This window comes from Equus caballus, chromosome 2 (genome assembly GCF_041296265.1).
Source record: "Equus caballus isolate H_3958 breed thoroughbred chromosome 2, TB-T2T, whole genome shotgun sequence".
Lineage (NCBI taxonomy): Eukaryota > Metazoa > Chordata > Mammalia > Perissodactyla > Equidae > Equus > Equus caballus.
The window spans coordinates 76,356,123-76,381,970 of NC_091685.1; the positions used below are offsets into that span (position 1 = coordinate 76,356,123).

Below are 25,848 nucleotides of genomic sequence, written 5' to 3' on the forward strand. Positions count from 1 at the left end.
GAAAGCAGGTGCTGCCATACTTATATTAGACACAGCAGATTTCAAGATAAAAAAGAAAATGAGAGACATAAACAGGTAGTATATAATGATAAAAGGGACATTCCACCAAGAGGAAATAACGCTTAAAATGAATATATATGCACCTAACACAGGAGCACCAAAGGATATAAAACAACTACTGACAGACCTAAAGGGAGAAATTGACAGCAACACAATAATAGTAGGGGACCTCAGCACACACTTACATCAATGAATAGATCATCCAGACAGAAATCCAACAAGAAAAGAGCAGCCTTAAGTGAAACAGTAGACCAAATGGACTTTATAGATATAAATAGAACATTCCACCCCAAACCAACAGAATACACGTTCTTCTCCAGTGCATGGAATATTCTCAAAAACAGATCATAAGTTGGGAAACAAGGCAGGCCTCAGAAAATTTAAGAAGATTGAAATCACATCAAGCATATTTTCCAGTCACAATGCTATGAAACTAGAAATCAACTACAAGAAAAAAGCTGGGAAAGGCACAAATGTGTGGAGATTAAACAACATGCTACTGAATGACCATTGGATCAATGAATAAATCAAAGGAGCAACAAAAAAAAAGTCTAGAGACAAATGAAAATGAAAACGCAACATACCAACTCTTATGGGATGCAGCAAAAATGTGCTAAGAGAGAAATTTATAGCAATACAGGTCTACCTCAACAAACAAGAAAAATCTCAAATAATCTTAAACTGCACCTAACAGAACTAGAAAAAGAAGAACAAACAAGGCCCAAGGTCAGCAGAAGCAGGGAAATAAGAAAAATTAGAGCAGAAATAAATGAAATAGAGACTAAAAAAACACTAGAAAGGATCAAAGAAACTAAGAGCTGGTTCTTTGAAAAATAAACGAAATTGACACACCTTTAGTCAGACCCACTAAGAAAAGAAGAGAGAAGGTGCAAATAAAACTAAAATTGAAAGAGGAGGAATTACAAAGTGTACTGCAGAAATACAAAGGATTATAAGAGAACACTATGAAAACTTATATGACAACAAATTGAATAATCTAGAAGAAAAGGATAAATTTATTAGACCCATCCAACCTCCCAAGCCTGAATAAAGAAGAAATAGAGAATCTGAGTAGACCAATCCCAAGTAGAGAGATAGAAACAGCAATCAAAAACCTCCTCAAAGCCGAAAGTCCAGGACCAAATGGCTTCTCTGGAGAGTTCTACCAAACAGTCAGAGAAGAGTTAGTACTAATCCTTCTCAAACTCTTCTGAAAAATTGAAGAAGACAGAATATTTCCTAATTAATTCTTTGAGGCCAACATCACCCTGATACTAAGACCAGACAAGGACAAAACAAAGAAGGAAAATTACAGGCCAATTTGGCTGATGCATATCGATGCAAAAATCCTCAACAAAATATTGGCATATCAAATGCAACAATACATTAAAAGGATCATATTCCATGATCAAGGGGGATTTATGCCAGGAACTCAGGGATGGTTTGACATCCACAAATCAATCAATGTAATACACTGAATTAACAAAATGATGAACAAAAATCACATGATCATTTCAGTAGATGCAGAGAAAGCATTTGACAAGATACAGCATTCATTTATGATAAAAATCCTCAATAAAATGGGCATAGAAGGAAAGTACCTGAACATAATAAAGGCCATATATGAAAAACCCATAGCCAACATCATACTTAATGATGAGAAACTGAAAGCTATCCCTCTGAGAACATGAACAAGACAAAGTTTCCCACAACTCTTTCCACACCTATTCAACATAGTACTGGAGATTTTGGCCAGAGTAATCAGGCAAGAAAAAGAAATAAAATTACCCAAATTGGAAAGGAAAAAGTAGAATTCTTGCTGTTTGTGGATGATGTTATTATATATATAGGAAACCCTAAAGAATACACCAGAAAGCTATCAGAAATAATCAACAGCTACAGCAAAGTTGTGAGGTACAAAGTAAACCTACAAAAATCAGTTGCATTTCTATACACTAATAATGAACTAGCAGAAAGAGAAGTCAAGAATACAATCCTATTTACAATCTCAAAAAAAATAATAAAATATCTACGAATGAATTTAACCAAGGACCTAAAAGACCTATACACTGAAAACTATAAGATATTATTGAAAGAAATCAAAGAAGACACAAAGAAATGGAAAGCTGTTCCACGCTCATGGATTGGAAGAATAAACACAATGAAAATGTCCATATTACCTAAAGTAATTTACAGATTCAATGCAATCCCTATCAGAATCCCAATGACACTCTTCGCAGAAATAGAACAAAGAATTGTAAAATTTATATGGAACAACAAAAGATCCTGCATAGCCAAAGAAATCCTGAGAAAAAAGAACAAAGCAGGAGACATCACAATCCCTGACTTAAAAATATACTACAAAGCTATGATAATCAAAGCAGCATGATACTGGCATAAAAACAGACACACAGATTGATGGAACAGAATTGAAAGCCCAGAAATAAAACCACACATCTATGGACAGTTAATCTTTGGCAAATGAGCCAAAAACATACAATGGAGGAAGGAAAGTCTCTTTGATAGATGGTGTTGGGAAAACTGGACAGCTACATGCAAAAGAATGGAAGTAGACCATTATCTTATACCACACACAAAAATTAACTCAAAATGGATTAAAAACTTGAATGTAAGACTTGAAACCATAAAACTTTTGAGGGAAAATATAGGCAGTATGCTCTTTGACACTGGTCTTAGCAGCATCTTTTAGAATACATGTCTACTAAGGCAAAGGAAACAAACGAAAAAATAAACAAATGAGACTACATCAGACTAACATCTTCTGTAAGGCCAAGGAAATGATGAAAAAAATGAGAAGACAACAAACCAACTGGGAGAAAATATTTGCAAATCATGTATCTGACAAGGGGTTAATTTCCAAAATATACAAAGAACTCCTACAATTTAACAACAGAAAAGCGAACAACCTGATCAAAAAAATGGGAAGAACATATGAATAGATATTTTTCCAAAGAAGATACACAGAGGCATGTGAAAAGATGTTCAACATCGCTAATTATTAGGGAAATGCAAATCAAAACTACAATGAGATATCACCTTACACCTGTCAGAATGGCTATCATTAACAAGACAAAAATAACAAATGTTAGATAGGATGTGGAGAAAAGGGAGCCTTCATACACTGCTGGTAGGAATGCAAACTGGTGCAGCCACTATAGAAGACAATATGAAGATTTCTCAAAAAATTAAAAATAGGAGTACCGTATGTTCCAGCTATCCCACTACTGGGTATTTATCCAAATAACATGAAGTCAACAATGGAAAGAGATTTATGCACCGCTATGTTCATTGTTGCCTTAGTCACAATAGCCAAGATGTGGAAGCAACCTGAGTGCCCTTCAACTGATAAATGGATAAAGAAAATGTGGTGTGTGTATATATACATATATATATGTATATATACAATGTAATACTACTCAGACATAAAAAAAGACAAAATCATCCCATTTGCAACAACATGGATGGACCTTGAGAGTATTATGTTAAGCATAATAAGCTAGATAGAGAAAAACAAATACTGTATGATTTCACTTACATGTGGAAAACAAACAAACATGGGGATAAAGAGAATGGATTAGTTGTTACCAGAGGGGAAAGGAGTGGGGGGTGGGCAAAGGGGGTAAAGGGGCACATATGTATGCTGACAGATGAAAACTAGACCATTGGTGGTGAGCACAATGCAGTCTACAGAAACTGATATATAATAATGTACACCTGAAATTACACAATGTTATAAACCATTATGACCTCAATAAAATAATTTTTTTAAAACGAAAGTAATTTCAGACTTATAGGAAAGTTGCAAAAATGTCCAAAGAATTTCTGTGGTGGTTTATACAGATTCCCCAAATATTAATATTTTACCAATTTGCTTCATCATTCTTTTTCTCTCACTTTCTCTTTTTATATTATTTTTTTATTACTATTATTATTATTTTCTGAGACATTTGAGAATAACTTGCAGACAAAATATTTTACCCCAAGTGTTTTGGTGTAAATTTCCTAAGAACAAGACATTTTCTTACATAACCACAGTATTCAAAAACAGGAAAATAACGTTACAGTACAATAACAGAACAGTACTAAATTCTGCTTAGACCTTGTTGCTATTGACAACTATTCCGCAAATTATAACAAAGAAAAATAATTCAAAGTCCATCTAGGATCATGCATTACATTTATTCGTCATGTCTCTTTAGTGTCCCTTAATCTGGAATAGTTTCATAGTCTGTCTTTCACGATCTTGATATTTTTGAAGAGGACAAGTTATTTATTTTGTAGAATATCCCTCAACTTGAATTTGTCTGATGTTTTTTCATGATTAGATTCAGGTTATGCATTTTTGGCTAGAATACCACGGAAGTGATACTGTGTCTTTATCGGTGCCTCATATGGAGGCACATGATATTTATTGCTCTTTACTTGTAATGTTAACTTTGATCGCTTGGTTGAAGTGGCATCTGCTAAGTTTTTTTAGTGCATATTTACTATTTTTATCTTTGAAATTAGTAAGCATCTTGTGTAAGAGATACTTTAAGGTTATGTAAATGTCCTATGAGTAATAGAAAAACAGCTTCTGACCCAGGAGTTGGCCTGGTATTACCACATAGACCTTGATTTTGTTATGAACTGTCTGGGTTAGGGTTTGAACACAGATAAAACCATGGATATTGCCCAAACTGCAAAATGAGCAAACATCCCTATATCCTGACTATTATGAATGACTATTGCTTCTTTATCAATTACGGCTCTTCTTTTCTCCTTCTAGATAAGATTTATTAAGATAACCAATCATAGAATTACCCTAATCCAAAACTAATCCCCTTCTTTAAACTCTCTCTAAAATCACCTAAGTATAAATCCTATAATTTATTATATCTTATAATTTATTACATAATTTGTTATATCCTTTCTAACACCTTCTCACTGAGATGGCCCACGGTTCCTCATAGTGTGCATCCTCCTTTGTTGCAACAAGCAATAAATCTAACTTCTTCAGCTACTAATGTGTTCCTGGTGGTCTCTGGCTGGAGGATATTGTCAGATGCTTTAAAATTATGTAAATGTCCTTTTTCACATTAAAATTTTACCCATTGGTTTTAGCATCCATTGATGCTAATGGTCTGAAATGAGTATTACTATAATTGCCAAATGAATATTTTCTGATTCTATCAATGCTTATACATTATTAGTTCACATTCTAGTATAGGGAGAAGCTTTGCTTCTCCTTATTTATTTATTTATTTATTTATTTATTTACATTAGTATAGGTTGAGAGATTCTTATTTCATTCAACACTTTATAGTCTCTTAGCCTCAGTATTTATTTTGATGCTCAAATTATTGCAGGTTTGGTCAGTGGGATCTCCTTCAAGCTGGCTCTTGTGTCCTTTTGTGTGACCACATCATGTTTAAACTTCTTCTTACTTTCCACAATGGCAAAATGTTCTCAGTCCATCTTCTATTCATTGTATTGGAGTTCCTAGTCAGGGTGCAAAAAAAGAAAAATAAATAAGTAAAATTAAATAAAGAAAAGAATTAGAAAGAAACAAAATGATCTGTATTTATAGATGATATAATTATACACATAGAAACTCAAAAGAAACTGAAGATAAATTTTGGAAATAGCAAGAGAGGTTAGAAAAAAATGTCTAGCTATAAAGTACCACAGAAAAACTAAATGTAATTCTTATTTCTGAAAAGCAATTTGAAAATGCCTTTTAAAAACATCGTTTTTAGGATTGCTGGGAAGATGGTGGTGTAGGAGGACTCTGAACTCACCTCCTCCATGGACACAACAAATTTACAACTACTCTTGGACCAATTACGTCTGAGAGAGAGAACTGAAAACTGGATAAAAAGAACCTCAACAAAGAGGGACAGTGCTGACTGAGGTGGAAGTAGCAGAAATTCCTTTTTGGAGAGGAAAAAGCCATATTCTATCCATGGCACTTCACAGCCACGAGTAATCTTGAGGTATGAAGCTTTTCCCAGAGGAGTGGGGGATCTGAGAAGGAGAGCTTTGCCACAATAAGCAGCTTTTGGACACAGCACAACCAAGATAAGTGTTATAATATCTGGCTGTGCTGTCTGTTGACAACAATGGGGACTATGCCTAGAAAAGCTATCCAACATAAGGGAAAGAACAGCTGGCTCTTAAAGGGACATGCACAAATTTACTTGTTTTGGAAAGCAACCAAAAATCACCAGAAAGAAATGTGCACAGTGCTTTGGTGAATAGAGACTCATTTGATAGGCTCTGGGCGTATCTTGGTGAGAGGAGAAACCTCCCCAGGCTGGGACCTTCTCCCCAAAGACTGAGACATTTGCAGCAGCCATAGCTGTGACCTAGTACAGGCATACTGACACAGACATTGGCAGACGCCATTGGAGTTCTTCCCCTGGACTGTTAGGGGAGGGATCTGTCCCACCCACTAGAGCACCAATTTAATCCAGCTGAGCTGGGGCAGGCAGTCCTAAGGAAGGCAGTCCTGGCGTAAGGAAGGAAACAGAGATCCAGGTACAGGAAGTACAGAGGCCAGCAAACAAGGTAAACTGAAAGAGGCCTACATGAAGACACATTACAATTAAAGGCTCAAGAATTAAAGAGAGAATCTCAAACGCTGCCAAGAGAAAGGCAACAAGTTACATACAAAGGAAACCCCATAAGCCTATCAGTTGATGTCTTAGTAGAAATATTACAAGCTAGAAGGAAGTGGCACAATATATTTAAAGTGCTGAAAGGAAAAAATCTACAGCCAAGAATACTCTATTTGGCAAGGTTATCATTCAGAATGGATGGAGAGATAAAGAGTTTTCTAGACAAACAAAAACTAAAGGAGTTTCTCACCAATAGCCAGCCTTATAACAAATGCTAAAGGGATTTGTTTAAGCAGAAAAGAAAAGACCACAAACAGGAATAAGAAAATTATCCAAAAAAAAAAAAGCGACAAAATCACTGGTAAAGGCAAAAATATAGTAGAGGTAGCAGATCAATCACCTATTAAGATAATATGAAGGTCAAAAGACAATAGTATTGAAAGTACCTATTTCCATGATAAGAGGGTAATGGATACACACGCACAAAATAAGAGGTTAGACATGATATTAAAAACATAAAATTTGGGAAGAGAAGAGTAAAAGTAGAGCTTTTAGCAAGAGGTCAAACTAAAGCCATCATCAACTTAACATAGATTTCTATATACATAGGTTATTATATTTGAACCTCATGGTAATCACAAACCAGAAACCTATAATAAATGCACAAAAAATTAAGAGAAAGGAACTCAAACATAATACTAAAGAAAACCATCAAACCTCAAGGGAAAAGAGCGAGAGAAGAAGAAAAAACAGAGAACTATGAAACACTCAGAACAAAGGAACAAAATGGCAATAAGTACATATTTATCAATAGCTACTTTAAATGTCAATGGATTAAATGCTCCAATCAAAAGGCATAGGGTAGCTGATTGGATAAAAAATAGACCCAAATATATGCTGTATACAAGAGATACACTTGAGACCTAAAGACATGCACAAACTGAAAGTGAAGGGATGGATAAAGATACTCCATGCAAATGGCAAAGAAAAGAAAACAGGGGTAGCAATACTTACATCACACAAAATAGACTTTAAAACAAAAACTATGAAGAGACAAAGAAGGGCACTACATGATGATAAAGGGAACAATCAAACAAGAGAATATAACACTTCTAAATAGCTAAGCACCAAACATAGGAGCACCTAAATATATAAAGCAATTATTAACAGAGATAAAAGGAGAAATAGACACAGACACAATAACAGTAGGGGAATTTACCACTCCACTTACACCAAAGGATAGATCATCCAAACAGAAGATAAATAAGAAAACATTGGCCCTAAAGGACACATTAGACCTGATGGACTTGGCAGATACATACAGAACATTCCATCCAAAAACTACAGAATACACATTCTTTTCAAATGCACATGGAACATTCTCCAGGATAGATCATATATTAGGTCACAAAACTACTCTCAATAAATTTAAGAAGATTGAAATAATACCAAGCATTTTTTCTGACCACAGTGGTATAAAACTAGAAATCAACTACAGGAAGAAAATTGGAAAAGGCAAAAATATGTGGGGGTTAAACAAAATGTTATTGAATAACAATTGATCAATGAAGAAACCAAAGGAGAAATAAAAAATATTGGGAGACAAATGAAAATGAAAATATGACATGCCAAAATCTATGGGATACAGCAATAGCAGTTATAAGAGGGAAGTTTATAACAATACAGGTCTATTTCAACAAACAAGAAAAGTCTCAAATAAACAATCTAACAGTGCACTTGAAGGAACTAGAAAAAGAAGAAGAAACAAAGACCAAATTCAGTAGAAGGAAGGAAGTAATAAAAATAACAGCAGAAATAAATGAAATAGAGACTCAAAAACAATAGAAAAAAATCAATGAAACCAAGAGCTGGTTCTTTGAAAAAATAAAATTGACACTCCTTTAGCTAGACTCACCAAGAAAAACAGAGAGAAAGCTCAAATAAATAAAATCAGAAATAAAAGAGGACAAATTATAACAGACAGCTCAGAAAGACAACAGATTATGAGAGAATACAAATTGGATAATCTAGAAGAAATGGAAAAATTCTTAGAATCACATAACCTTCCAAAACTGAATCAAGAAGAAATAGAGAATTTGAATAGACCAATCACCAGTAAGGAGATCTAAACAGTAATAAAAAATCTTCCCAAAAATAATAGTCCAGGACCAGATGTCTTCCCTGGTGAGTTCTACCAAACATTCTAAGAACACCTAATACCTGTCCTTCTCAAACTCTTCCAAAACATTGAAGAGGAGGGGAAGCTTCCTAACTCATTCTAAGAAGCCAACATTACCCTGATACCAAAACCAGGCAAGGATAACACAAACAAAGAAAATTACAGGCCAATATCACAGATGAACATCGATGCAAAAATCCTCAACAAAATACTAGCAAATAGAACACAACAATACATTAAAAAGATCATATATCATGATCAAGAGGGATTTCTTCCAGGGATGCAGGGATGGTTCAACATCCACAAATCAATCAATGTGATACACCACATTAACAAAATGAAGAATAAAAATCACATGATCATCTCAATAGATGCAGAGGGAGCATTTGATAAGATACAGCATCCATTTATGATAAAAACTCTGAATAAAATAAGTATAGAAGGAAAGTACTTCATCATAATAAAGGCCATATATGACAAACCCATAGCCAATATCATACACAGTGGAGAAAAACTGAAAGCTATCCCTCTAAGAACATAAAGCAGACAAGGATGCCCACTTTTGCCACTCTTATTTAATATAGTTTTGGAAGTTCTAGCCAGAAAAATCAGGCAAGAAAAAGAAATAAAAGGGATCCAAATTGGAAAAGAAGAAGTGAAACTATCACTATTTGCAGATGACATGAGGTTATGTATACAAAACCCTAAAGAACCCGAGAAAAATCTTTTAGAAATAATAAATGACCCTGGTAAAGGTGAAGGATACAAAATCAAAATACGAAAATCAGTTGTATTGCTATACACTAATAACGAGGTAGCAGAAAGAGAAATTAAGAATATAATCCTATTTACAATTGCAACAAAAAGAATAAAATACCTAGGAATAAACTTAACCAAAGAGGTGAAAGACCTGTACACTGAAAACTATAAAATATTGTTGAAAGAAAGAAATTGAAGACATGAAAGAATGGAAAGATATTCCGTGTTCTTGGATTGGAAGAATTAACATCGTTAAAATGTCCATACTTCCTAAAGCGATCTACAGTCAATGCAAACCCTATCAAAGGTCCAATGACATTTTAGACAGAAATAGGACAAAAAGTCCTAAAATTTATATGGAACAACAAAAGACCCTGAATAACCAAAGGATTCCTGAGAAAAAGCAACAAATTTGGAGGTATCACACTCCTTGATTTCAAAATATACTACAAAGCTATAATAATCAAAATAGCATGGTACTGGCACAAAAACAGACAAACAGACCAATGGAACAGAATCAAGAGCCCAGAAAAAAACCCACTCATCTATGGACAGCTAATTTTCAACAAGGGAGCCCAGAACATACAATAGAGAAAGCAAATTCTCTTCAATAAATAGTGTTGGTAAAACTGGACAGCCACACGCAAAAGAATGAAACTATACCCCAAAATTAACTCAAAATGGATTAAAGACTTGAACGTAAGACCTGAAACCATAAAACTTCTAGAAGAAAACATAAGCAGTACACTCTTCGACATCAGTCTTAGCAACATATTTTCAAGTACCGTGTCTGATTGGGCAAGAGAAACAATAGAAAAAACAAACAAATGGGACTACATCAAACTAAAAATCCTGTGCACAGCAAAGGAAACCATCAACAAAATGAAAAAACAACATAACAACTTGGAAAAGATATTTGCGAACCATGTATCTGACAAAGGGTTAATGTCCAAAATACATTCAAAATACATCCAAAATACATATCCAAAATTAATAAAGAATTCATACACCTCAACACCAAAAATCCCTAGCAACTCAATTAAAAAATGGGCAAAAGAGCTGAACAGACATTTCTGCAAAGAAGATATACAGATGGCTATAGACACATGAAAATATGTTCAACATCACTAATTATTAAGGAAATACTAATCAAATCTACAATGAGATATCACCTCACACCCATCAGAATGGCTATAATTAACAAGACAGAAATAACAAGTGTTGGAGATGATGTGGAGAAAAGGGAACTCTCATACATTGCTGGTGGGAGTGCAAACTGGTGCAGCCACTATGGAAAACAGCATGGAGATTCCTCAGAAAGTTAAGAATAGAAGTGCTGTATGATCCAGCTGTTCCACTGCTGGGTATTTATCCAAAGAACATGATAACATGAATGACTAAAGGTACATGAACCCCTATGTTCATTGTATATTATTTACAATAGCCAAGACTTGGAAGCAACCTAGGTGCCCATCAAGGGACAAATGGGTAAAGAAGATGTGGTATATATACACAATGGAATACTACTCAGCCATAAAAAGATGAAATCTTGCCATTTGTAACAACATGGATGGACCTTGAGGGTATTATGCTAAGTGAAATAAGTCAGATAGAGAAAGTCAAGTACTGTATGATCTCACCATAAATAGAAAATAACAACAACAACAAACAAACACATAGAGACAGAGATTGGATTGGTGGTACCAGAGAGAAACGGGGGAGGGAATAGTGTGAAAGGGGTGATTAGCCACATGTGTATGGTGATGGATGGTAATGAGTCCTTGTGTGGTGAACATGAAGTAATCTACATAGAAATCAAAATATAATGATGTACTCCTGAACTCTGTATAATGTTATAAACCAATGTTACCTCAATAAAAAAATCATTTTTTTTATTTTATATCATTTTAATAGCAACAAACACTATAAGATATCAGCAATAAAATATAAAAAAAGTTGTACAAAAAATCTAATTTTAACAACTTCATTGATAAAGCATAAAGAAAGACTTAAGTAGATGGGAAGATAAACCATATCCATGAACAGGAAAACTTAGTATCATAGAGATGTAAGTTCTCTTCATAGCGATCTATAGATTCAATTCAATTCAAAACAGTATTTCAACATGGTTTGGGAGTAACTTGACGAACAGATTCTAAAATTTATGTGAAAAGCAAAGAGACAATGATAGACAATCTTGTTGAAGAAAAATAGAGTGAGCTACTTAGTAATAAGACAGTGTGGTGCTGGTGTGAAGATAAATAAAAATAAAACAAAATAGGGAACTTAGAAACGGACCTAAATGTTATATGTGATAGGGATAGCATTTGCAGATCATTGGAAGAAAGAAGGGACTATTCAGTAAAATACCTGGCATTATCACATACCCTATGTCACACATTCCTTCCTGGGTATACTTTATAGATAAATTCCTGCACAAGAGATGTACAAAATATTCATATTAGCACTATGATAGAAGAAGATAGAAGATATTTATGATACATAAAACTGCCAAAGAATTCCAATAAATCCATAAGAAAATAGATACAAAATCAAATGGAATAATGGACAAAATATGTGAACAAGCCTTTCACAGGAAAATATGAATGACAAATACTATTTGAAAATGAATTCAATCTTATTAATAGAGAAATGAAATGTAACATCATTTACAGCTACAAGATTTACAAAACTTGAACTCTGTTAATACCAAGTGTTGCGGAGAATGTGACTCAATGGGACATCTTATATACTGTTGCTGAGAGGATAAATTAGTGCTACCAAATTGGAAAAATATTTGGCATTATCATATACTCTATGCCACAGACATTCCTGTTTTAAGTGAATTTTCTGGATAAACTTCTATGCAAGAAATTTAAAAAATGTCCCTACCAGCACTATTCATCATCATCATCATCATAATTGAGAACAACTCAAATGTCAATCAAAAGCAGATGTGGAAAAACACACATACAGATTGATGGGGGTATGTCAAAGGGACACAGAAGCCAACCGAAAGAGCTCCCAGTGGCCAAAGTTGGAACAGTTAGAGCAACAAAATAATAAAGTATTATTCAGTTATAACCCAAAGTTAGAATTAGATAGAGATAAAGGTTGCACAAGGTTGTGAATGCACTAAATGCTAGTTAATAGTTCACTTTAAAGTGGTTAATTTTATGTTTATGTGAATATCGCCACACACACAAAAAGAGGCAATTATCAGCAGGGTTAGCAGCAATCTCCGAGAGCAAAATAATAGTACAGTCAACAGAGTAGCAGTAGAAAGCAACATTCTTCCCTAACAGTCTGTATTTTCTTGGATTTCTAAAAAAAAAAAATTTTATGGTGGAAAATATTGGATTTCCATGGTAAAGAAACAAGAGCACAGAGCATGGTATTTAGAGATGTGCTCTATATGGTGTATACTCACCAGAAAGTGTAGCCTGGGTCACATCAGTTCAAAGTATTAACCATTGCTGTTAATGAATAAAAGGATCCCATGTTTATTGAATTCTTTTTAAAAAGTGGGACTCGGCTAATTGGAAGCTCTTTGCATGTAGATGGAGCTTTTTAAATGTAGGCTGTTGAGGGGGACACCAAATGTCAGTATGTTTAGCTCTTTTCTCATGGGTTGGTCAGATTCTTCAAATAAGTAGATTGCCAGATTTAGAAAAAAAATACAGCTGCTCAATTAAATTTTACTTTATTTAAGCAAAGAGTAATTTTTTAGTATAAATACGACCTAATTATGATGTGGGGATATGGTTACTTTGCAAAATTATTCATTCTTTATTTGAAATTCAAATCTAACTGAGCATCCTGTATTTAATCTGGCAACCCTATGGACAAGCCTCTTATAATCTCCTGCCTGGGGTGTAGAATCCTTGCTGCCAGCGTTCTTAGACCTAGGTGCAAGCAGAAGACTGGGGCTACCATGTTTCCTGTATAAATTTTCAATTAAATGCCTCAGTTTTTAGTACAGTTCCCCACCATCTGTTTTACTACCTCCAAAGAAGAAACTTCCAGTCTTCTGCTGAGATGGAGGTGGCCTTTTGACAATTTCAATTTTCTTAATCAACTTTTAAATTTTACATCTATTTTTAGTTCCATGTTTACACCTACCTTCATTTCTATCTTCATCCTTACTTCTAGATGTACTTGTTACCACGAGTTCCTGACAGTTTTGCCATCTGTGGTGGCAATTGTCTTTCTTCTTGGCTTTCTTTGCAGCCAGTTAAGGAATACGTTTACTCCATCTTCTAAGACAGTTATCATTTATCCATCTATTTTTCAGCTTTATAAGTCCCTCCATTTGGGGAGGGAGCAGAGGCAAATATACATCTTCACATCTTCTTTAACCAGAAGTCAAACTGTCCTAGTCTGTTCAGGCTGCTAGAATACCATAGGCTGTTACCCAATATTGGTTATAACAACAGAGACTTATTTCTCACAGTTCTGCAGGCAGGGAATTTCAAGATCAAGGTGCCAGTAGATTTGGTGTTGCGAAGTTCTGCTTCCTGGTTCATATACTTGTCCTCACTGGGTGGAAGGGGCAAGGGAACTCTCCAGGATCTCTTTTATAAGGATACTAATCCCATTTGTGAGGGCCTCACTCCCATTACTTACTCACCTCCCCAAGATCTCACCTTCAAATACCACCATGTTGGGGATTAGGTTTCAACATATGAATTTTGGGGGCACATAAACATTCAGTCTATAACACAGATCTAGATGTTTTAGTAGATGATAGTCAAAAAACAGATAATCTTAAGTAGACTTTTCCTGGGAATAAAAAGTGAGAGAATAATTCCCAACTAATTTTATGAGGGAATATAATTTTGATACAAAAAAAATCAGAAAAATATTTATAAGAAAATACATTTCATTTTTCTCACAGATATTAAGACACCGTATCAAGAAATTTGTTACATTTGAGTATTTCTTTTAAATTATCTATATTAAAATAATTGGAAATAAACATTGTAAGCAAGTTGAATTATACCAGGAGTGTAAGGATTTTTAACATTAGAAAAACCTGTTAATGTAATCAACCAAAAGATACAAAGAAAAATATATAATTGTATCAAATAGAAGAGGCATCTGATAAAATTCCCCACCCCAATTCAAGAGAAAAACTCATGGCACACTAGAAATAGAAAAATAGAGATAACCTATATTCCTACCAAATATCAAGACTAAATACCATAATTATCTACAAAATATCAAGATTAAACTTCATATGTATCATTAGGAGCATTCCAGTTCATGTCAAGAACAATGAAAGCATGCTCACTATCTATGCTCCTAATCAGATTGGACTGGAAACTTTAAATCAGCTCAGTTGATTGGGAATAGGAAATAAAAGATATGATGATATTAAGAAAAATAAATACAACTCTCACTCTACAGATAAAAGGATGGCCTACATAGACAATCCAAGACAATCTATAGGGAAATTATTAAAACTAAGAGCAGCCAGCACAACTACTGATTGCACAGTAAGTTACCAAAGCTAATTGCAATTTTATACATCAGCAAAAATTTTTAAAAAATTAAAAATGTAGTTTTTAAGAGCCAGAAAATATAAGTACCCAGATAAAATCTAACAAATGATGTTTTAGACTTTTATAAAGAAAACTATAAAACTCTATCAAAAGATATATTTAAATCCCTAAGTAAAAGGAAGTTTTACAGTTTGGAAAATTCAAGAGAACAAATATATCACTTACCTCCTAATTCACTTTAATTTTTATTACAATTCCACTTAAAGTTCCAGTAGAGTTTTTGCGATTTTGTATGGAAATATAAAAGCTGATTCAAAACTTCTCACGCATCAGTAGAGGGTCAAGAATAATCTTAAAAATTTAAGGAATACAGAGTATAGATTCACTTTAGCAGATATGAAGATTTGTGATGAAAGCTATACAAATATAAAAAACAGGGCTGGCCCAGTGGTACAGCAGTTAAGTTCGTACATTCCACTTTGGTAGCTTGGGGTTAACTGGTTCGGATCCTGGGTGCGGACCTAAGCACTGCTTGTCAAGCCATGCTGTGGCAGGCATCCCGCGTATAAAGTAGAGGAAGATGGGCACGGATGTGAGCTCAGGGCCAGTCTTCCTCAGCAAAAAGAGGAGGATTGGCAGCAGATGTTTGCTCAGGGCTAATGTTCCTCAAAAAAAAAAGTCTTTTAAAAAAATAAAAAATAAAAATATACATGAAAATGATAAATACTAAATTCAGGATAGAGGTTATATCTGGGGAAAAAAAGAAAAATGGAAACCAGAAGAGGTACGTGAGGCTTTAACTGTATCTGAAATGTCTAATTTCCAAAAAAAACTCTAAGGCAAATATGGTAAAATATTAAGGTTGACAAAACTGGTGTTAAGTATATTATTCTACAGTTTTCCCATATGAAATATTTCATAATACAAAGTCAAGATAAAAGATTTATGCATAAAAATAAGAAACTTTGGGGATAAATTAAAATATCTGACGTACCATGCCACGAGTCACTCCAAAAATGTTTAAGCTGCTTTCTTCACTTTTTTCAGTGAGTGATTATTTTCTGGCCCACATCCTAATGAAGAAAATCTGGTAGCAGAAGTTCCCATTGTATTTTATAAATATAGACCTAAGTCCAGTTACAACAAGTCAATGGGCCCATCTAAATATTTTTATTGGCAGTTTACTTGGCAACCCTCTCTCTCATCTCCAATTGTGGTCATTGCATATCTTCACCACCTTTTTCCTGGATTTCCCCCAGCCCCACTCTTTCTCATTCTTGTCCAATGACCTGCCCCTGAGAGGACACCAGATGGGAGTTAAAACCTACATTTGCTCCCGTCCTTTCCTTTTCCTCCTTAGGCTCAGAGGATGACAAGTCTCTCCTTTTATGAACTTGAAGCTGCACCATTAGGCATCTCTCTGGCAGTTTTCCTCTTTGACTGTATCCTCAACCTCTTTTCTCTGTCTTATTTACCTTCCCAGGATCTGCTCTCTTATCTGTAAAATGGGGACAATAAATACTAATTTCCAACAGTGTTACAAGCATCAAATGAGATCAAACAGAGAATCTATGTAAATGTTAATTTTTACTGTAAAAACCATATGTCTTCAAGAAATTATCATTTGCAATCTAGGTTTTTAAGTGTAGAAAGATTTTATTGACTTCCTTAGAAGGTTCTATTTATATCATATTGGTCTCTAAAACACCTTCAGAACTCACCTGCAAAAGTAAATTCATAAACAGAAACCAGAGAAGAAAAAGAAAATGAAATGTGTGCCAAGTGTTAAAAGTGAACCACAGGGAAGATACTTAAGTTAGTAGAGAAGTATTTATTTGATAGTCATCCTGGATTCTCTTCATTCTGCTTTTTTTCCCATAAGGTGATATTTTCTTCTCCAGAACTAATCAGAAGAAGGTTTGGGTATTGAAAGTGCATGTTTTAAAATTGTTAAAAACTGATGTATTTTCTTATGTTCAAATTGGTAATTGATAGAGAACTCTGAATGAACAGCAGGACATAAAAATACTTTTGAACAGTATTATGAACCATTACAGATGCTTTTTTTGGACTAGCTAATCACTTCCTAAATAGATGTATTTGATAGCTTTTCTCATCTAATAAAAGGATGAATTGGAAAAATATGAACAGATTGTAATAACCAAAAATAAATGAACTTGACAAGCTGGAAGAGCAGCAATTGCCAATGGACTGAATAATAATGTAGGAGCACTTTGGCACGCGCGATTTATGTATGAATAAGAAAAACTTTTGACATTTTAGTTTAGAACAGACTGCCTAGAAGTGGATTTTGGAAAACATAACATTTTTAATATTCTAAAAAAATATTTTTCTGAAATGCACAGTCAACTATATTTTACCTAATAATTTTAAATATCCTGTTTTTCTCCCTCTGTCTTTCTTTCTTTCTTCATTTCAAAAAGGTAAAAATAAAATTCTAGGAATGACTACAACGAAGACTAAGTTCTTCCTGTTTTAATTCCATATTACCCATAAAAAGTGAAAAATTTAACCTTTTGCTTAAATATCTTGATTACAGTTGATATCTCTGAAAATAGGATAATCATCTTCTTAGAAAACTGGCATTTTCATTCCAGTGGTTTCTTGCTACCTACGTAATCTTGAGCAAGTCACTTAACATCTCTAAGCCTCGGATTCGTCATATGTAAGAAAATAGCAATTCAAGAATGTCGTGATAATCAAACTGCAGTAATGCATCTGATAGCATGTTAAAAACTATAAAGTTTTTAAACTATGCCAAAAGAAGACATTTTACACATACATTTCACACATTATCATTTCCCCATTGGCATTGTCTGGTACCATGTATTAGAGCATCCAGATGATTGAGCTTTTATTTTTCAATCATATATTTGGCATTGTGTAGAAACATCCAAGCAGCCATAAACCAATTAAGCATGAATGTATTTAAGCATTTAAGAAAGGAACCTGGCAGAGGTGGTCTACTCTCTTTGTGTTATAGCTAAAGAAACAAAGCCACAGAGAAGTAAAGGGAGAACCCAGGGGCAAACCAATAGCTCGATAATAATAAGGGCAGGACTTGGGGCTCAGGGGTTCTGGATCCCTCCTAGTGGTATACTCTTTACTATCCCATACTACCTTCCTTTTCATAAGATAGGGAAATAAACCATTGCTTATTGTCTTTGCGAGTCCTGTTTAGGTATTTTTATGAATTCTTCCAAACAAGAAACATTTTTTGAACACTTCATGTGATGGGCAATGGGAATTTAAAGATAAAGCACAACTGTTGCCCGCAAGCAATCACAATGTAATAGAGGAACAAGTGTGTGTGAAAAGAGCAGCAATAAACCAGGATATGTACTTTAATAGGAATACATAAAAAAATGTTCAGAGATGGTACTAAATAAGGGAACAGAGAGGTTATGGTCAGGGTAGATTTCTGAAAAAAGAGGCACCTGATTGATTTGAATGAGAAAGAATTTGCCAATTGTGTGTGTGTAGATGTAGGGGTGGAGGGACCTGATGGATATGGCTGAAAAAGAACATTCCATATGAAAAAGGACAACATGTGCAAAAGTACAGAAGAATCAAGAAAACTTGTGTTTGTAAAACAGCAGGCTGTGTTGGGATGTAGACTGTGAGGGAGGGAGAAGCAGAGGAAGGGTTTAGAGAGAGAGAAGAGGGAGAGAGAGGCCAAGGCAGGTGAGCAGACCTGAGTTGAGATGTGAGAATCAAAGAAAGCAAATACTATAGTGTAGAGTTCTTACAATCAAAACCAGTGGAAAGCTATTAACGGGTTTAATGTAGGCAGACTAGTCTCCCTTAAGTTAGTTTTTTTGTTGCTGTTTTCAATTAGAAAAATTATCTCCCTGGAGCAAAATGGAGGAAGAATTATAGTGGTAAAAAGTGGAGAGGGAAGGCAAGTTAGGAGACTATTGAGAGAAATGATGGGGTTTGATCTGAAGCAGTGGCAGAAGAGATAGGAGAATGGATAACAAAGACGATGAGGCAGGTATTGATATCCCCATGCTGCAGGTGAACAAATCGAAGCTCAGACAAGCTAAGTAATCAGCTCAAGCTCCCATGAGCCAGGAAGGAGAAGAATCCAGATTGAAACACTGGTCTCTGTTAACTCTAATGCCAGGGCCATCTTCCAAGCTGCATTCCCCTCCGTAAGTCACATCTACCTAAGGAGGCCACTGTCTTAATCATCCAAAGCCACTTAATGAGCCCAAAAGGCATGCTCAAACACAATGCTCTTTCTACTGTGGCACCATATGTCCTGGATCAGACATTTTACTTTAACAGTTTCATTTTTTCTTTAGACAAAACTGCTGTAAGAGTACAGTTTACCTTCCTTTTGGAAATGCTATTATTAATGATCAAATAATACCTCTGAGCCAATCTGAGTCTCTACAGGTGGAAAAGAAACTGTACTTAAAAAAAAATTGTTAATACAACCTGTCTTTTTTTTTTTTTAACAGGCTCATGGATCCCAAGTATTTAATTTGTCTAGGCTTCCTTCTTTCCTTCCCTCCTTCTTTCTTTCTTTCTTTCTTTCTCTCTTTCTTTCCTTCCCTCTCCCCCCAACCTCTGTTTTACTTATAGAATGGTGGGGAATAATCTGTAAAAATTATGCAGGTAGAAAAAAGTTAGTAGAAATTTTAATAAAAGCAAAGACTTTGTTAGTACTTGGACTCATTTAAAAATTTTTCATGTGTATCAAACTTAATATACTGTTTAATATAACTATTCCCCAATAAAAAGTAAGATGAAGATTATTGAGTTTTTCTGCCTTTTACCTGGAGACTAATCTATAAATAAGAAGATCACACTTAGATTTCTCATAGAAGTCTTTCACTTAACTAAAGGAAGCTTTGTTAGGGAACAATAAAGTAAAAAGAAAAACCCAGCTATTTATTTTCAAAATTATTTAATTTGGAATTGTATAATTCAAATACTTAGTGGGAGGTTTTAATCTTGGAAGACTTGAGAGGGGACCATTTTAGGGAATACAACTTTGGCAAAAGAAGTGAAAGGAATTGCAGAATCTAGGTTTTCATGAGGACACACAATCAAACTGACATCTCCTTTAGTGTACAATTGCTTTTAGTAAATTTTAGACTAAACATACAACTCTGGAATAAACAAACTTCTCATGGAGTAAACCAGGTCTTAGTAAATTTCTTGTCCATGGAATAAAACTCACGTTTTATGAGGGCTCTTGTTACCGAGCAAAAGTTGGCTTGCCTCCTGGAGAGCTAAAATCAGCCTCTCCACTAGAAGTAGTTATCGCACCAAGTAGAGCTTACCTGCAGCAACTAGGAGGACAGGTGGAATCATTTACAAAGTCGTGGCTGTCCCAGAGCACAAGGAGAGCAGGGGCCTTTTATTTCAGATCGGGAATGAATATTCAAAAGGGAGAGGTGGCATTTACTTGGGCAGGCTCAGTTGGCATCTCTCAGTTCATCTGCACAGGTGCTGCTCCTGTGGTGGGGCTCAGTCTGGTTCAGGGGGTTGGTGATTGCATCTCTTAACATGACAACAAAAAAACCCAATTTGGAGAAACAGTTAAATACTTCCAAAACCTCCCTTGAGTTTCTCAGGGTAATTAGTCAGTGACACTCTCAACTCTCTGATGTGTCCGATTTTTTAAGTGCCTTGTGATTCAATCGCTTTGAACAGTAGAATTAAAAATGAGCTTAAGAAATTGTGAAAACTGAGTCAGGAGTTTCAAGTTGATTCAAGGCAAATTTGAATAAAAATTCTGTTTCTCATTTAAGAATAAATAATAATAGCACCCATTGGTATTAGTCAGTGTTCTCCAGAGAAACAGACCTAACAGGATGTGTTGAAGGCAGAGTTGCAGTTTGAGTCCAAAGGCAGCCTGCTGACAGAAGCCGTCTTGCAAGAGGAGGTCAGTCTTGGTTTTATTAAGGCCTTCAACTGATTGGAAGAGGCCCACCCATTTTATGGAGACCAATCTGCTTTACTCAAAGTCTACTGACTTAAACATTAATCTCATCCAGAAAACCCCCTTCACAGAAGCATCCAGAATAATGTTTGACCAAATATCTGAGCATGATGCTTAAAATTAATTAACTACATTAACCTTATGTGGTTAACTTTGTCATCATATCATCTCAAAAGAACATTCTGAGTATTAAATGATTTAACAAATTTAAAACACTTAGGACATTTTCTGGCACACAACATTAATTGAATGTTAACTCTTATTGTTATTGTTATTGATAATCAAGCAGTTACTTTGTTAAGACATATTGAAAAAAAATGACTACTGTTTTATAGCTTGTATAAGAAATACTTCTGTTTGAATGATGAGACATTTTAAGTGATCATGAAAAACATCCAACATGATGTAGATAAGAGCTTCCCAGTAAGTTGCTGGATGTTCTCATTCAAACTGAACTTTTGCGAAGAGGCATACATTTATGTATCTATCCCAAGGTAAATACACCAGAAAAATTTCTTTTATATTGCTTGCCCTGGCAGTTTTAGAGATACAACTCTTTCCTTTCCAGGGGCTAGAAAAAGCTCAGTTCCTCAAATCTGATCAGGAAAAGTGGCTTGCTTCCTTTTAAATTTAAAGTTTGTTCTTTATCTTCCACTTTCCCTTTTGCTACTGCTGGGGCATCAGTATAAAATAAAGGCTCATAAAATCTTAGGCAGCAGCATAGTTACATTACTCACACTTAGTTCAAACGGAGAAGTTCGTTACAACCAGAAAAGTTACGAAAGATGTGCAGTTCCCAAGAGGATTGGCCTTCCACCCAATAAATCATTGATGAATGCACAAGGTTGTAGCCTGGGCTTCCCTCTTTGCACCTATTTCATTGTAGGATTCTCTTCTGCCCGGCGTCTGCTGCCCGCATGCTGATCTAACAACTGAAGCTCAAAGTTCAGAGATGAGCAATGTCTTGCTCTGACAGCAATGATCTTCTCCCTTTGTTCATTAATTGTGAATTCTGTCAAAGCATATTTTTTTAAAAACAATCATAATTTGTTAGGAACTCTATACTCAGATTCCTTAATAAATCGTCTCTTTTCTCAGACAATGTTCTGACTTCCCATTTATTTTGAGATGGTTTGAAATTACCATCTTTTATTACAAACGCCCTTGGCTCCTTTTCCTTTTTTTTCCACAGGCTTTGAATTGCTTTCCTTCTCCTCTTGTGTCATATGGGAGTTCGTTCCCTGGGCAGACAATTTTGCTGCTTCTGGTAGGAAAAAGTGTTATTCAGCTGCTTCTCTTTTGTCCCATGTTCTTTGTTTCTCAGCCTTATTAATAGTTAATTGTATAAAGGCCTCTGTTCGCTGCAATTGCAGGCATCCTGGATGGGCATTGGCGTAGTCAGCCTGCCAGGGTTGAGGGTGGGGCAGCCGGGGTAGCTGCTCAATTGGGCAAATTGGGAAAATGAGGTGAGGGTGTTTGGGGTGCCCTTTGTCCCTCCTCTTGGGTGCCCACCCCTCCGACTCTTGCAGCTGTGCCCCTCCCTTTCCATTTTCTCAGCCAATGCTCTTCCTCTGTCTTCAGAACCTTTTATCCCCGAGAAGTTAATTCAGGAGTTAAGGATCTCATGTTACCTCTTAATTTCCATTATACATGATGGCAACATGAAAACAGCAATATTCAACCCAAAGGAAATGAGTTGAATATCTAGGCTCCTGGGATGGATAGTGTGTCCCTTCAACCACATTATATAGGTGATTACATACTCTATTTGTCCGGGGTCATTAAAGAAGTTCTCACTGTGAAGTCGATCCTGCTGGTTTCCTGATAAGCACACAATGTATTCGAAGCTCCTGGTTTCCCACTCTGATCCCGAAACAGTGCTGGTGTCATCATCTCCCAGTTGTTGACAGCTCACAGCTGTAAACTTTCTTAGTAGACTTCCCATCCACCGGTTGAAGCCATCTAACTGGAAAACTTCTGGGCCATTATTCTTGCCCTGAGGGCAGCCCACAGACATGGCCAATGGCTGACTGATATGCAGGACAAAATCCCAGCCACCTCACCTAAAGCTGAAACTACTGTGGGTTACCATTCAGGCTCCTGAACTCATTGGCTCAGCCAGAAGCTGGTTTCAGTTGAACCCACATCTTTGCCTAGCTTCTACCTTATCCCTACTCTGCTCCCTTCACTTACTTTTAGGCTTCTCCTGAGAACACTATCTTAAAATCACTTGCACAAAAATGCACCCTGAGGCTCTGCTTCTAGAGGACATGACCGAAGGCCCTGAGCATAAGGTTAGGGAACCAGCAAAGCATGGAACCTAAAAGAGAGAAGGAACATTTTTTGCAGAAAGAATTTGGTATTTCAAATTTTAAAAAATAACATCGAAGCACTCAGCATGGAGTAAATCAGAATTTTGACTTCTTTTTTAGAGTTTCATATTGTTTTCATTTTGAGTTACATCAGACAGGTCACCTAATCTCTTGAGTGCTTAGTTACTCTACATGTCCTAATCAAGCATTGGTAGTAGGAAAGGGAATCTGTTGCACGCTCCTGTTCGTTTTCCATTCATTGAAAACTGCTGCCTCTGTGGATTCATGAAAGGAGAAATGCACATAAATTGTAGAATTCACAAATTTAACCATGTGCAAATCTCATAACTACAAATGAATCTTCCAAAAGAAGTGCAGTGGTGAGTTGCTAGGTGGTAATGCCTGCTAGAGGAATTTGCACTTGGCCACTCTAGGAACAAATTCTGGTCCAGGGAGGTGTGGGACGCTCTGGTATTTTCTGTATATTAAAGGCGGTCACATCACTTCCAGGATCCAGTTAAGAACTGTGAGCTTGTTTTGCTGGGCATCCTGTCTAGAAAACGACCTCAAAGACGGAGAAAGTCCCGAAGAGTTTATCCTTCAATGGCAGCAGGCTTCTGCCTGATCATGGAACTGTTCAAATTTAGGCGATCCTCTTATTGGATGGGCCATATCTCTTCAATTTTCCACAACCCAGAGCCATGTCTGTTTATGTTCACATATCACATTTAAGGAAGCTAGATTTACCCATGTAAGGCACACTCTCTATTCACAAAATTAACGTCTTGTTCTCATACTGCATCTACGGTTCTTCACTGATTGAAGGGTTTTACATCCCATCTCTGATCTGCCTCTGGACCTTCTCATTTGACCTTGGTATTTGGATTCACTTGGTTTGGTTCCCTCCTCCTCCTTTACTTACCCTTCTTCCCTGTTTCCTCACAGGAGCTCCTGCAGATGGACAAACCATTTGAGCATCTTCCAGGATAAGTGCACCAGCACTGGCTCATTCTTCAGCCATATCACTGCCTCATCTTCTTAGACACCATCCTCAATGTAGCCCTCACAATAGAACAAGACAAATAGAACACAAGGGAAGCCACCAAACAAGTGGGAGGCTTCCAACTGCCAAGCTTCCTAATAGATTAAGTCTTTAAGTTCTACCACCTTTGCTCCAAGGACTGTGAGATCCCCATGGGATGAAAGGTAGGCTGATTTCTTGAATCTCTATGTTGACCTCATCCTGTCAACCAAGGTTTCTCACTAGGGGGAACACTAGCTTACAAAATGCCTCCTGTCCATGTTGCAATTACTAGAGCTCCAGGAACAGGGTCAAAATATTTTTTCTACTATGACTATATCTACTGCTGCCTATCTTTTATTGCATACCTACTATGTGACAGGCACTGTGCCAGATACTTTTAGAGTCGTTATTTTTAACATCTTATTGCTGCGTGCGGGGGTAGGTATTATCTCCATTCTGCAAATGAAATTGTGGTTAAGAGAGGGCTAAGCTCAGACATTAAGTGACAGGAAGGTCTGACTTCCAAGCCTATATCTTATTACCTCCCTTTTTATTGTTCTCCAACCACTCATCTCAACCTAGCAACTATCCATTTGCAGAGTCCCCTGTATTAGTTACGTATTGCTGCAATACAAGCTTAGTGGCTTAAAACAACACACATTTGTTATCTCACAGTTTATGGGTCAGGAGTCTGGCCATGACTTAGTTGGCTTCTTTGCTCAAGGTCTGGAAAACACAATCAAGGTGTCAGCTAGGCTTCCTTCCTTTCTGGAGCTTGACATACTCTTCCAAACTGTTAGCAAAATTCATTTCCTTACAGCTGTATGGCCAAGAGCCCTGGCTTCTTACTGGCTGTTGGCTGGGGGTCACTTTCATTGCCTAAAGGACCCCCACTTTCCATTGGCAGTTCACAATATGGTTGGTTGCTTCTTGAAAGGCAGCAAGAAAGTCTCCCTCTCCAGCGTGCTATGATGTAGTAATATATGCTTAACCTAATCAAAGGAGTGATATCGCCAAACCTTAACCATATTCTATTGATTAGAAGCAAGTCGCAACTCCTGCCCACACTCAAGGGGAGGGATCCTACAGGGAGTAGATTATTGGGGGTCACATCAGAGTGTTTCTACCACAATTCCTTACCAAATTCTCACAGGGCTGCCGATGAAGGTTAGAAAAGAATAGCTCAGAGCATGAGGGATGAAGTTCCTGCTGCTTCTGCTGGTTCCAGCTGCCATTTTCCTCCCCAATTTAAGTGGAGGGAATATTATTTGTCTACTTTGCTGGGGCAGGGTGACAATTTGGCCATAGAATGCTTTGATATCCATGATGAAAGACTCTTTATAAAGCCAAAATACATTTTTTTCCCCAAAAAAGAAAAATAGAAAGAAGTCATCTGTTGCTAAGGAAACCACA

General features: G+C 36.0%; 1 long non-coding RNA gene across 1 annotated transcript; it reads right to left on the reverse strand.

Annotated features, from left to right (window-relative positions):
• Window positions 1-5,308: 5,308 nt before the first annotated feature.
• On the reverse strand, window positions 5,309-24,471 carry LOC138920071 (uncharacterized). The gene is made up of 4 exons (XR_011430715.1): window positions 24,334-24,471; window positions 16,451-16,620; window positions 15,348-15,473; window positions 5,309-5,562 (listed from the first exon to the last, which is right to left on the reverse strand). It is a non-coding gene; the product is annotated as an uncharacterized lncRNA (long non-coding RNA).
• Between the last annotated feature and the right edge of the window lie 1,377 nt (window positions 24,472-25,848).